The following is a 14257-nucleotide window of genomic DNA, read 5'->3' on the forward strand; positions in this document are numbered from 1 at the left end:
CTATGTGTGTGTGCTGGCCAGTGTGCAGTGTGCCCCTGGTTAAACTCTGCCCAGAGCAAGGCCAGGAACATGGGGGAGGAGGGGTGAATGAAGCCTTGAGTCTTCAGTTTAACTCCTCGCCAGTTTGGGGGTCCCCACTACATTAAGCACTCTTTACTCAATTCATGTGACTGAGAAAATTTGGACTGTGGAGAGAGAGAGAGACAGAGAGAGACAGAGAGACAGACAGAGCGAGCTTCTCTAGCTATGAGTCAGCGTTTTTGTGGTCTTGCACACACATTTTTAAAAAAAAAATGAGTTTAGTAAGAATCATTTATGAGGGTAAAGTGAAAACTTCTGGCAATTTTATTTTGACCCTGAAGGCAAGTAATACTTAAGATATTTAATAAAGGGTTGGAAAGAAAGAGCAGTTGGGGAAACCCCCACAGATAGCAGCTTTTCTCTTATTCCTAGTCACTCTCGTTCGCTCGTAGGACAATCGAATTTCTGTGGGTTTACCTCGTGCCCCTGGAAGCCCAGATTTTTGTTAAATGTGGCCAAAAATAAGGGATGTACAGAAGAAAGGGAACAGAGTCAGCATTTATTAGGTGCCCCAAGTTAAAGCGGTAGCTATGAGGGGGCGAGGGCAGAACACTTAGAACCACAAACCTAATTATAATACAATTTCATCTCCACCCTATTTAGTTTCATAGATGACAGAATAAAGCATCTTTTCTCCAGCTACAAAGCTCTTGAATAAAAGACACCATCTGTCAGTCTCTAGCCAGGAACATATCATCTCAGTGGACCAAAGAAATCAGGATCCACAGCCAGGAGGGAGACAGGTATACCCAGGGGGGATGCCTGCAAGTCCTAGCATGTCATGACTACCTTGGAGACCTGCGCTCCATCTACCTCCGTCACCAAACTTTGGCTCCTGCTTCTTGAAGATTCTGGAAAATTTCCCAGTTGATGCTGTCTCTGTTGAAGTTGTTTGTTTAAAGAAAGAAACCACTGCCCGCCCCGGGAGCTTGGGTTTCCAGCTCACTTTCTTGTCTCCTTTGAAGGTTCAAGGTCCGCATGGCTTCTCAGTCTCCCAGCAGTGTGGAGAGCTGTAATCAGAGGTGTTTTCACACCCCCACCCATTCCTACACACACACACACACACACACACACACATACACACACCTGCCAGTGGCCGCAGTGGAGCCAGAAGCCCCAGACCAGACAAAAGGAGGCTTGAGCCAGGAGAATTCTTTCCTGCATAAATCAAACAGCACTGTGGTTCTGGAGATTTCAGAATTCTGGGCAGAGCTTCTCAAATTATGGGGCACCTGGATAAAGAGGAGACAGCTTTCCAATCAAGAGACACTTCTGGCAGACCCCGAGCCTGGACCCTGACACAGAACCCATGTCATGGGTGAGCTCCCTTCTCTCCACTTAAGGCTTTCAGGTGCCACACTGATTACCTCCCAGGCTCTGGGGCAGCCATGTCTCTCCCACATGAGGCACCCACTCCTTCCTTGGCAGGACTTCATGCCCTGTCTGCTGTGTGTCTCTCAGGACTCACCTCAATCTGTGGTGGCCTCACGTGCCCTTTTTGCAATCTTGGCCCCTCTGAACTGTGCTAGGATCAGCACAATAATGGCTTTGATGGCTTTGTCCCCATTCTGGTGAAGCTAGGGTTCACCCGATCCACAGCTTGGCCTGAAGTCTGTGCCCCTGTAAAGAGATAGTGAGAGAACAAAGAAACAGCCTGGAACAAAATGGTTTTACCGCTCCCTGGTGTGGGGCGTATCAAGTGTTGACTGTACTTGACAGCTCTGAAGAGAAATCTCTCCCTCCTCGATTGTGGCTATGTGTGTAAGTTCATGTTTCTGCAGGGGTATACTTTTGCATGTGTGCATCCATATGCATGCACATGTCTGTGGAGGCCAGAAATCAGCCTCTGGTATAGGCTGCCTGGCACTGACCACCTTGCCTTGTTTTTAAGATAGGTGCTCTTGCTGGGTCTCACTGGTTAAGCTAAGATGGCTGAGCAGTGAGCCCCAATTAATAATTCTCCTGTCTCCATCTCCCCGATGCTAGGATTACAAGCATGGGCACCACTATGCATGGCTTTCTCCCACTTTTTTTCTCAGGTGTATATATGTGATATGTGTGTGTGTGTATGTGTGTGTGTGTGTGTGTGTGTGTGTGTGTAGACCTGAAGTTGATGTCACCCATCTTTTCATCTTATTCATTGAGGCAGGGTCTCCTGGTCAAATTGAGAGCTGGAACACTGCTTACCCCAAGAATCCTATCTCCACCTTCTAAGGCTTCACAGACAAGCCTCCACGTGCAGCCAGCATCCACTCGGGTTCTGAGATCTCGGCTTTGGTCCCCTTGCTTTCAAGACAAGAACTTTAACTACAGGGTCATCTTAGCCCTTGTTTTTCTACATAGGGGCTATGGATGGAGCTCAGGTCCTAATGCTCGCATGGCGGGCATCTTACCAGCTGATCTATCTCCCGAGATGTTTTCAAATAAATGCAAATCAGTTCTAGAGTATGATTTAGTTCTCATCCATTGTCAAGATGTTAAGCTGCATCCATGAATCTCAGGGTGATTCTCAACTTAGCTCTCCTCTAGGGGATGTGAGTTGAAGATGTTGGTGGGAGAATGACCAGTATTCCAGGAACTTTGGGCACAGGATCAAGGTCGAAGAGACAGTTACTGAGGAAGACGGAAGGATGACTCAGTCAGGCCTGAGCTCCAACTCCCTCAGACTTGACTTGCCATCCATGAGATGAGTACGTGAACAGCTCTTCATCAGAGTTGTGGGGAAGAGAGAAAGCATGAGCCGTAGCTTGGTGGGCAGCCCTCTCAGTGATGATCTCTTCAGGATTGAAGACTGATGCTGTGAGTGACGTGGGATGGCATCTGGAATAGGCCTTTTAGGTCCACACTTCCAGCTTGTGGAGTGATAACTGAGCTGAGGCTCCACAGAAGCCGTCTTAGACGCCAGCCTTCTGCTCCTGGTTCTAACCTGGGTTGGGTCCAGCCAGAGCCCAGAGCTCTCTCCTCTGTGCCATTCTTCTCTGTATGACGCTTTTGCCTCAGGGTGTAATAGCAGGTTTAGCTGATCAGCGTTTCTTACTGCCAAGGAACGTGTTTGCTGAATGAACGTGAAATGAGCTACCTCAGCAGAGGGTGTCTCTCTTCTACAAACCTTTAAAGTACCCCTGTCTTTAAAGTGCCAAGCAGCTTGACTAGGTCCAAAGGCAAAAATGGGGAGCCACGTGAGGAAAATTCCATCAGCATGGTGTTTTGTTCTCAGTAGCATTTTGCCCCATAGGGTCGATGCGGCAAGGCAGGCCAGGAAGGCAGGAAACGGTGCATATTTGGAGGTCCGAGGGCACTACAGTCTTTCATTTGTAGTCTCCCGATGAGCTCAGTCATTCATACACAGTCACCACCACCCAGCATCCCTCCCATGCTGGAGGAAGAGGTGGGCTGTGTATGTGGCCCCGAGGTACCAGAAAGAAGTGATCATCGAAGACGAAGAGCGGCAGTACTGGACTCGAGGCCAGCACCTTCTGTCTCCAAGCATTGTGCCATCCGCCATACCGGTCAGAACCAATGTCTCTCTAGAAGGAAGGTGTGGAGCTGTGTTCCTTTATAAACCAGAGCACAGAACTCATTCTGTGAGCCTCTCCTGCCTTGAGAGTCCCTGCCAGTGGGACCCCAGCCAAATCACCGGGCTACTCTGTGTTCAAGTGACTGCCTGCTCAATTTTGAATGATAGCAATACTGTCGATAATAACAAGTGCAGGCACAGTGTGTATGCAGGTCTACGTAATACCTCTATCAGACTTCAGGGTGAGATGGGAGTAAACGGTGTAGGAAGGAGGCAGAATGCTTGAGAGAGTGACCTAGCCCAGCCACAGTGCTGACCAGGGCATAGTGAGCCAGAAAACATCAGTAAGTCAGAACACAGTGTGACAAGATAGGGTGGGGAGAGGACAGCAGGGGCCTTGGGATTGCGAGGCAGGGGAGTGACCTTTATCCAGACAGTAAAGGAGCGTGGTGGCTGCTCTCACCTTCCACTACTCAATGTGCTCAGACTTTCTCACAATCAATTATTTGTCCTTTCCCCTCTTATACTATTTCTTAAGGGTAGGAACTCAGCGTAGCTGAAGTGGTGCCTTAACTGTGAAGAGCTCTTGCTGCTCTTCCTGAAGAGTTTGACTCCCAGCACCCACGTCAGGTACATTTACACACTACACACACACACACACACACACACACAAATTGAACATAGGATGTTAAAGGTTGACCATTTTACTTTGCCAGTAAACATTTTTGATACCTGTAATGTGCTTGATTCTATGCTCAGCAACAGATAGACATCAATAAAACATAGTGTGTGTGTGTGTGAATGTGTGTATGAGTATGTGTTCAATATTTAATAGTACCGTGAACTACACATTGAAGTCATTTGTAGATATTAGTGCCTACAGTGTAACGTCCACAATGCAGGCAGTTCTATATATTAATAAAATAACGTGGACATTAGTAGACATTCTGCATTCTCAGAGCTTTGGGGGACACCAGACTCCTCACGACACAAGCCAGCCTGTAAGAAAGCGTGGTTCAGGCAAGAATAGCACAGTTCCAGTGAGAATCACAGCAGCTAAGGCGGTGTGATACATTTTAAAATTAAAAAAAAAAATGAATAAACACAACAAGAACTCAACCTGAATCACCATAAGATGGCACTTTGAAAACCAAAGGGCAGTGTGTATAGGGTGACTCCATCCTCTTTGAATTTGTATATGTTTGGTTTTTTGAAACTGGGTCTAATCCTGTAGCCCAGGCTGGCTTTGAACTCACTACGTAGCCCAGGCTGGCCTCAAATTCACAGTGGTCTTGCCAGCTCACCCTTCCAAGTGTACGGTTACAAACATGAGCCAGTATACCCTGCTCTAAATGGGACACACATGTCACACCGTCCCCGTGAAGCTCAGGGTTCATCTCGGAAAAGGGGGCAGAGCAACTTTAAGAGGAGGAGGGAGTCAGAGTCTGCAGCAAAAGAGTATTTGCCAGACATGGCATCACAGTGGCACACATGAACTCACAGTGGTTATGACCACATGCACAAGACCAACATAACATCAAGCCAGCTGGAATCCTAGCATGGATAGGGGAGGAGCTCATGAAGCCCCACCCATATCTATGGAACTGACAGCTGCTAGGGGGAAAGTCAGTGTTCTTTAGGGATGCAGGACTTAAGAAGTGACCCGTGCTCCGTATGGTTCTGCCCATGTGCATACAGGCAGTTCTAAGTGTATTCAGCGGCAAAAAAAAAAAAAAAAAAAAAAAAAAAAGAAGAAGAAGGTGGTAGTGGAGAAGGGTGGATATTGTAGGGAAATAAATGAAGGATGAATTTGATCAAAATATATGATATGCATGTAAGGAATTCTCAGATGATTTCCTGTAACAGGGGAGAAGTTGAGGGAAGGTGCCTAGAGGAGGATTGAGACTGGGGAAGGGCTGAGGTTGGCAGGCTGAAGAAATGTGTACAAGCCACAGGAAACCAGGTGGCAGAGCAGCTACAGGCTTTGCCGGACTGAGGCTGAGGTGGACAGCTTTACTCAGTTTTTGCATGGGATTCGGGAAAGCCTTCTGAAACTCCCTGTGACCACAACTGAGTCAAGGAGGCACCGAGCTTGAGGCATGTGGGCATGCAGTGTGGTGCGCTGTGTTCCGTTGTCCAGGCACTTTGCACCCCACCACTGGCACGTGATGGGGCAGAATATTTGTGTGAACCAGGGAAACATCTGTGTATTATTGACAGGGCTCCCTGTGTGTCTTTGAGGAGCAAACTTACCTAGGAGCCATTAAAAGAACAAATGATGTGATCAACTCCCTGTAGTTTTAGGCTCTGTACCTGCGGATTGGATGAACCACAGACCTAAAATACTTGGTGTGTGGGGGGGGAGCATCATACCTATGCCAAATGTGTACAGGCCTTTTCTTGTCATTATACAATACATGACATCAACTGGTCACCTAACATGTATATCCTATTAAGTCATCTAAAATGATGGAAAGTGTATGGAAGTATCTAGGAAGATTAAATGTAAATGCTATGCCATTTTACACACCTGGGGCATCCAGTGATTTTTTAATTCCCAGAGAAGGTCTCAAAACCAATCCCTCATGGGTGATATGCCTAACCTTTAAATCAAGGATGCAGCTGGCGACTTGAGATTGAGAACGGTAACAGTCATGAACCCTATGTGAGTTGTGAACTTTCTTTGCCTTTATCCATGAGTTCCATGAGAACCTACCTTAGAATGAGAGATTGGGGGAAAAAATATGGAGTTGGATGTCACTAATCAAGGGGGGAACAAAAGAACAACTGTGAGGGACATCCCTTCCCCCCATCAAGGCTAGCTAGAGGCCTCTGGTCATACATCTGGACCTGGAATCAGAGACCCGCAGCTCCCAGCTGCCTGAAATGGCACTTCCCAAAAGTCACTGCCTGAACCCTGAGGCTACCTGGTCTCCTTTGGGGAAGGAGAGGGCTCTTCTCAGGGACAGGTAGTTCAGTAAGCTTTGGGCAAAAGGTCGGACTTGCTCAGAATCAATTAGACACTGTGGTTCAGAGCAGAAATGTGTGTTTCTCTGGATGGTCCAAGACCTGGGAATTTCACTAGCTCTTGGCATAACTGAGAAGGACACTGCCTCTATATTCGTGTCCCTTCCCCCTTGGAGAGTTCCGCAATGCCAACCTTGGCCTGAGGTCACCCCACTGCCACCTCACCCCTACAACCCCCACACTTCAGCAGACTGCTTTTCCCCAGGCCGCTCTTACGAAGCATGGCCTGCCAGTCCCTCTCCCTCTTCCTTTACTTCCCCACTGATAGTGTGGTAGAAGGGAAGCCGTTTCCAGGAGCAAATGGGAATGGCTTGAATCCACTCTACCACTCACCGGTTCAATTGCCATGGCAGCCAACTGTTGCTTCCCTAGACCATTTCCCCCTCGCCTGGAGACTGGTCACAGACTTCTTCCCATGATTGAGAGAATAATACAGCACATTTTACAGCCCGTGCTCAGAAGCCATCTGTGGGTCTTGTTAAAATGCCGGTTCTGAATCCCCTGCTCTAAGACTGTCTTCCCAGCCATCCTCGTGCAGGGCGATTTTGCTTCTTGTTATTCAAAGGAACACGTCTTCAGAACAGCAAGAGTCCTGCTCGGCTGTGTCAAGAGCAAGTGTGGGGAGCGGTGGTAAAGATTCAATAAACACGAACTACAACCCCGATGATCCTCCTCACCCCAGTCAAAAGTCGTCCCTATGAGAAAAGAGAAACTTCCATTCACCTGAGAGTTTATAAGGAAACAAGAAAAACAAGCAGGCTTTTGAGGGGCCTAGACATGGGGTACAGGGGAGAGAGTCCACACATGTTCATAAGGCACCCCCACTGACTGGCTGCAGAGCCCCGGGGGGGCCCAGGCCGCAATTCGCCCTGTTCGGAACACATCAGCAGAGTCGGGCACACGCCCTATTCTGCCAGCTCCAGTTCTCCAGAGGAATTTTCAAAGCACACAGGGTGTGTTTGGCAGGAATCTCTCAATACGCTTTGGGGCCTTCTATTTTATTTTGCTTGAGGCCTGAGCACTGAGCGTCGCCCTTTGTTGGTACCAAAAAGAGGCCCTGGACAGCCCGCTGCTGGTGGCAGGCGGGGTGATTCAAGGAGACTCTAGGTGAGGCTACAGAAGCCCAAATCCCCTTCCGCACCCAAGCGATCTGCCTTTGGTTTCACCCTCCTAAAAATTCTTCTTTGCCACAGACTGCTGACTCATCCAGGTTTGGGGTCTTTTTTTTTTTTTAACTCTTCTTTCTCTGGTTCAGAATTGCCACAAAGTCTAGAGATTGTAAAATTGCCTGGATGAACACCTGGGTCCTTATATTATGGGCTCATTTTTATCGTCCCACCTCCATCCCAGTTTCCCTGTGGCTCAGGCCTGCTAGGAAAGAGAGTTGGATACCCAGTGGCTCTGCCCTGCTTCTCACACCAAGATTCTCTTCTTTGCAGGCCTCCGTGCACTGGCTTCTTTGGGCATCAGGCTGCAAGACTCCCAGGATGTAAGCAACTCGGGGCAGACACTGGTAAGTGATGCTGTCTTTGGCGGTGGTCACACAAAGGGTAGGAGCTGCCTGGGAAAGGCGACCCAGCAACTGTGTTTCCGTTCATGGGCACCTGGACATAGCACCGAGCCAAGCTGCCAGGTGTGAACCTCTCAAAGTCTGCTGGCTTCCTGCCAGGGCTTCCCTCGATGCCATGAGCCTGCAGGTGACTGGCTCACCCCTTCCTGCACAGATGACAGCAACTCAGACTTCCAGGCCAAGGGCATATTTTTAGAGTTATGTTTAGGAAAAAAAATGTCAGAATAGAGTGCATACTGCCTGGCTCGGTCAGTAGGCAAAGCCACCCTTGCATAGCTAAAGTATTAGCCCCGGTCAGAAGGAGCAGGGAGGCTGAGGGACGCTGTTGATGCCTCGGCCTAAGCAAAACTCCCTGACCAAAGAGATATGCACAAATGCATGGAAAACTCGGGTCGATAGAAGTTCCCTGTCAGTGGAAGAAGGAGAAGCTGTACAAAAGTCCACAGAAGACATTGAAGCAACAGGCTGTGATGGAGCAGGGTTGGATTCTCTCTCCTGTGATGGCCTAGAACCTCTGAGGGACAGGATATAGGGAGGTCTGAGGAAGCCTGGAGGAAGGCACCAACTTAAGCATGCAGCAATGCCTCTGCTTCCGGCAGCCATCGCAGAGGCTCCTGAGATGAGCTTGGGTCTCTCCTGCGCCCTGATGTCACCAGCTGGTGTGGTGCAGCCTTCATGTGTCCCTGTGAATCCTGAACACCTGGTGAGCGTGATGGGCAGAGAGAATGCAAAGCATGATGGAAGGTTTTCTGGGGGATGTCTCAACTGCCGCCCCCTCCCAATAGCACTTCCAAATAACTTCCTGTTAGGCACACCCTCAGAGGGTTTGGTCCAAGATCCTGACTGCACAGAGTGGAAGAAAAGGCCTAGGAACCATATAAAAAGGGACCACCCTCTGCCCAGTTCCCAGAGTCCACAGGAGGCATAAGTGGGAAGGCCCAAGGAGGTAGACACCAGAGATATGGAGATGGCTTTTTCCAGAAGCTTGGGTCTTTTGGCAGGGTCAAGACTTAGCCCACACGCTCAGGTGACCAAACCCCTACCTGCTGGACAGGAGAGAAATGGGGCTCTAGACCCAAATGAGGATGTTCGCCAGGACTGGGATCCAAGTTGCAGGGCAGAGTACAAGTGACCAACTGCTGTGCCCTCAGAGTGGTTCTGGGAAGCATTCCCTAGGCCCTAGGGCAGTGCTTCTCAACTTTACTAACGCTGTGATCTTTAATACAGTCCCTCATGTTGTGTGACCTCCACCATAAAATTATTTTTGTTACTACCTCATAACTATAATTTATATATTATAACTCATAGTTATAATTTATATATTACTGTTACAAATTGTAATATAAATACCTGATGTTTCTGATGATCTTAGGCGACCCCTGTAGAAGGGTCATTTGACTCCAAAAGGGGTCCAAACTCACAGGTTAAGAACCACATGTCCTAGAGAGGGGCTCTGGGATGGCGCTTTTCCTGTCTTGGAAACTGCTGGCCTGGATGAGGAGCAAATGTTTGACAGCGGTTGTGTGCAGAGTGTGTATTCAGCTGAGTCCTGGACACTGTCTGTGGGCAGAAAGGGGAGAGGACGGAAGGGGAAAGCAGTTCCTTGCTCTGAGTTCATTCTCCAAACGCGGAGATGCTGTGAGGGGTCTGTCAATGGGCGTGCATCATCGCTGCTGTCTCCTTCCGGGGTCCTTCCTGCGTCTGACCCTGCTCCAAGGTCTATTGCCAGCTGCAGGCTCCAGGGAACCTGGTGTGGCTCCATGTCCATGCCTGCGATGTGTCTCTGTATGTGGAAAGTGAGCTAAAAATGTGTGTGTTTATATATATAAAAAAAATCACTGCAAAACAACAAAAAAGGATTATTATTCTATAGAAATTGCATATTGGTCCATTTTCAGTTGCTGTAACAGAAAATCTGAGTCTGAGGAATGTATAAAGAAAAGGAGATTATTTAGTTCACAGTTTTAGAGACTGAATGCCAATACTGGATGGTATTGTCATGGCAATAGCATGCGTGGAAGAGACATACGGTGTGACAGGAAGCCAGAGATGAGAGAATCGGGCTTATTCTTACTTTCTCACCTTACTCTTCCTAGAATGCATAGAGGCCCTGAGAGAACTACACTGATCTCTTCCAAGGGTGGCACTCCCGATGACCTAATCACTTCCCATTAGACCACACCTCTTAGACGCCCCACCCATCAGCATCACAACCCTGGAGGACAACCATTTTGGTGACTGCCCTCACACACCAGACGATGGTGCATGACAGCCATCTGGTCCCTTCCAAGAAGAACATACTGACTTCAGAAAGAGCCTGACCAATGTTCAGGGCCCACTGGGTTCTCTCAACTATGAACACACCTAAAAATCGTCCCTTAGTGGTGACTTCAATAACCCTTGCAGCCAGAGCTGTAAGGCAGTAGTGGGCCAGCAGTGGTAAAGCGGGTATCGGGATTTGAAGGGCATTACCTTGAATCTCTCGCCCGTCCACAGATGTAGAACCAGCACAGCTGTAATCCTCTGACATATGTGGGAGTACAGGTTTGGGGGAGCAGGTTACTCTTCGCAATACACAGTGTCAAGATTTGACCCTGGCAGCCTGGTTCCAAACTTCTTTACGTTGCCTCCCTGTGGCTGCCATTAACTCTCTATGGGCATACGAAGCCCTGCCCCCCAACCCCTGATTTGCTTTCCTGGCTCTTTTCCGCCAACTTTGGCAAAAACTCCTTTCCACAGTAAAAGGGCAAATGAAAAACAGAAGATCTGTCAGAAACTGCTCTGACCTAAATAGCTAGAATGCGTTTTGGCATTCATTCATTTGTTCATCTGTCCGTCCATCCATCCAACAAGCACGACTTAGCCCCACGACCTCATGAGAGCCCACATCTTTGGCAGCAACAGCTGCAAACTCCACGTTCCTGGATCCTCCAGAGTCATTGTCACCAGATAGCTCAAGGGGGTGCTTACTGCAGAGTGCAAAGCACTTGATTAATATGCTGCAATTTGGGCCGCACTAGGCTGTTCCAGCACCCCCACCCAACTCTGTTACCATGACGACATTATTTTAACAAACAGCTCTTTAATATTTAATGAAAATTACACTCTGACAGGCGGATAGAACAACTGCACTACAGAGGGCTTGGAGCGGTCCACAAGGACAACTTTGCATCAGTCCCCTGCTCCCTGTATGCTGTTTGTCACCAGGAAGTGTAGGTGTTCTGGGGTCAGGAGCCACTGTGATGCCAGACACGGGTTATGCACAGCAATTGAAGGTTGTCACTTTTTTTCAAATGCAGATTGTCACACCAGCTCCACGAGGACAAGGGAACGTGATAGCATTATTAAATACAGGTTTCTACACCGAACCGCTGACCCACCTCCTAGCTCGGCTGAGGCTGCTGAGAGCCTTTCTGCTTCCTGTATCTTGAGTCCAAACTGTATTGTAAGACAGCATGTGCAGAGAGAGCCCAGGGTGGGCTCGCCAGGCTGAGAACCAGCCTTTGCCTCCTCGTCAAAGCACCATCTGTCCGGCCCATTGATTCGGTAGCAGCAGGTGCAGGGATTAGGCGATCCAGACCCCTGCCTCAAAGGGGTGTGCTGAGTGAGACAAGACCACCCACCGGCCACCTCCATCACTGTGTCGGTCTGTGTGCCAGGAGCTGTGCTGGGCTCTCGTTGCGATCTAGATCCACAATGAGAAGGGTGGATGAATAACTGAAATGGAGAGAGCAATGTAATGGCCTCCTAGCTGTATGTTCTTGGGTAGGTTTTCTAGATTTTCTGTGCCTCAGTTTCCTCAGCCATCAAGTGGGAATATAGCACGCTCTTCATTAAGAGTTGCCATGAGGTTCAAAATGCCATAAATACGTGAGAAAACCTAGAAATAAAAAAAGAGTGTTTAAAACAGTGGGAGATACCAAGCAGGAAATACACACTAAATAGGGCTTCCTTTTCCATGTTCCCAAGTATGCAATTACAGGAACTGACACGTACTGAATGCTTAGTCTACTCCAACCCCAAGGCTGAGTTGGAGTCGTACAATAACCTCACTAAAATTTCATAGGCAGGTCTGTGAGACTATGTCATCATCATCATTGTCCTCACTTGGCAAATGAGGAAACTGAGTGACATGGAGTCACAAGGCCTCTAGATGCGGCCCTAAGAACTGGCTAGGTAAGTGGCCTTAGATAGCGTGGAAGCCACGCATGTGTGCAGACAGGGTGGGGCTCAAGCATGGAGGAGCAGCTGCAAAGAGCAGCCTGCGGCAGCAGATATGGGCTACATCTGAAGGAGGAAGCATGGTCTGCCTCGACTGTTGAAGAGGCAGATTCTTGGCACCAGCAGGAAGCTCGTCTCAAACAGATATGACTTGCTTATTTAGAGTCGTCATTGGATTTTTATTAAAGTAAATGGATTGGGAGAAGAAGACAGGGACAGAAGGGAGGGCAGAAAGCTTGTAGTTTTCTGTTCTCTACTCTCAGGATTCTATTGAGTGGAATACCACAAGAATGTCTGTATAGGGTGTGTGTGTGGGTGTGTGTGTGTGTGTGTGTGTGTGTGTAAAATAACAGCTCTTTCCAATGGCTTTCCAGAGCAAAGAGACAAGCAGAGAAAGGAAAGTCCAACTTGTGCAATAAAACACGGGTGAAGTCATACAGTTATAGCATGCTCCGGTTTTTAAAATCCCTTCTCTGGACATTTTGGTTATTTATTCCCATGGTAGTGCTTTGTAACAAACAACCCCATAAGCCTCATTGGCGGGCAGTAGGACATGCTCAGTCAGCTCCCAGATCTGAAGGGTACAACCGATGGCCTCTCTGGGATGAGATGGCTTCCATATTTGAGGTCAGTTTAGGGATTTGAGATCTTGGCTGTCCTTGTCATTGAACACTGTGTGCTGTTTGACCTAGGGTGACCTCAACTGGGATGACAGGAGACAAAGCTGTATAAGTAATTCACCCTGCAAAGGCTTACCAGAGTGTGACCTCATGGGTAGTGGCGGGACGAAGGGTAGGTGCCTCAGTTACTATCACTAACCTGCATCCACTCTCCCAGAGCCAATCACGAAACAGAGTCCCAGTGAAAGGGCCCCACTAGGCTGTGTCACCGAGCAGACACAGAGAGGTGTAATGACTGAGCTATTGCCCAACCATAGTGTGGTCACTGTGCGTTCATGGGGGGGAGGGGGCTAGGCCCAGGACAGTGTGTGGCTTCCAGATGTCCCACCATGGTAGGGTTGGGGTGTGGACACAAGCTGGCTAGCTGGTTCAAAGCTGGTATATTCTCCCACTTCTGCTCAATAGGAAGAAGCCCAGAAACGGAACTAAAATAGAGTTGCTATTGTCCCTTTGAAACTAGAGATCCAGCTGCCCCCAAGGGAGAACATGACTTGTGGAAGCCAAGCCATAGACAGCAGGCCGCAGCCCCGGGATCATGCAAACCCAGTGCCATCTGTAGTCTGATCTTAAGACTGCGGGGATTTAAACTGGTAAATCCTGTGGGCCTCCAAGAAACTACCGAGATGGGAGAGATAACCTGAGTGACTCAGAATGATGGTTCATCTTCATTGTCAGCTTTTGAAATCACCTGGGAGACACAGTGCTGGGGATGTCAGTGAGGGCATTCCTAGAGAGATTCACCTAAAAAGGAAAGACCCACCCTGAATGTGGGTAGCGCCGTTCTTCATGGGCTACATTCAGTCCCAGCCTGAAGAAAATGGAGAAGTGGGCTGACACCAGCATTCATGCGTCTCTGCTTTTAGTTGGAAAGCAGGCTCCTTGTGACCAGTGGTGTCACATTCTCCATGCCTCCCCTACCATGATGGACAGTGTCCCCTCAAACAACCCCTCAAACTCAGAGCAAAAATCAACCCTTCCTTCCTCAAGTTGCGCTTTGCCAAGAATTGGGTCACAGTGACAAGTTAAGCCACCCAGAGCTGTGGCTTCCTCTAAGTCCCAACACTGGATATTGATATCCAGTGGCTAACATGACCGACGTCCTTCTATGCAGAAATGAACCTGGGTTAAAGGACTGAAAGGCGCTAGACTGGAGTAAGCAAC

The 14257-nt window shown here is 48.6% G+C and overlaps 1 protein-coding gene across 1 annotated transcript in view; it reads left to right on the top strand.

The window, feature by feature from the left end:
* The window catches only part of Zhx2 (zinc fingers and homeoboxes 2), a 140426-nt gene that overhangs the window by 63962 nt on the left and 62207 nt on the right, over positions 1 to 14257 (top strand). The window contains exon 2 of the mRNA XM_057792583.1: positions 8065 to 8138. The gene's annotated coding sequence lies outside the window, so the exon portion shown is untranslated. The remainder of the gene's footprint in view (positions 1 to 8064; positions 8139 to 14257) is intronic.

The sequence above is a fragment of the Chionomys nivalis genome, chromosome 17, assembly GCF_950005125.1.
Source record: "Chionomys nivalis chromosome 17, mChiNiv1.1, whole genome shotgun sequence".
Taxonomy (NCBI): domain Eukaryota; kingdom Metazoa; phylum Chordata; class Mammalia; order Rodentia; family Cricetidae; genus Chionomys; species Chionomys nivalis.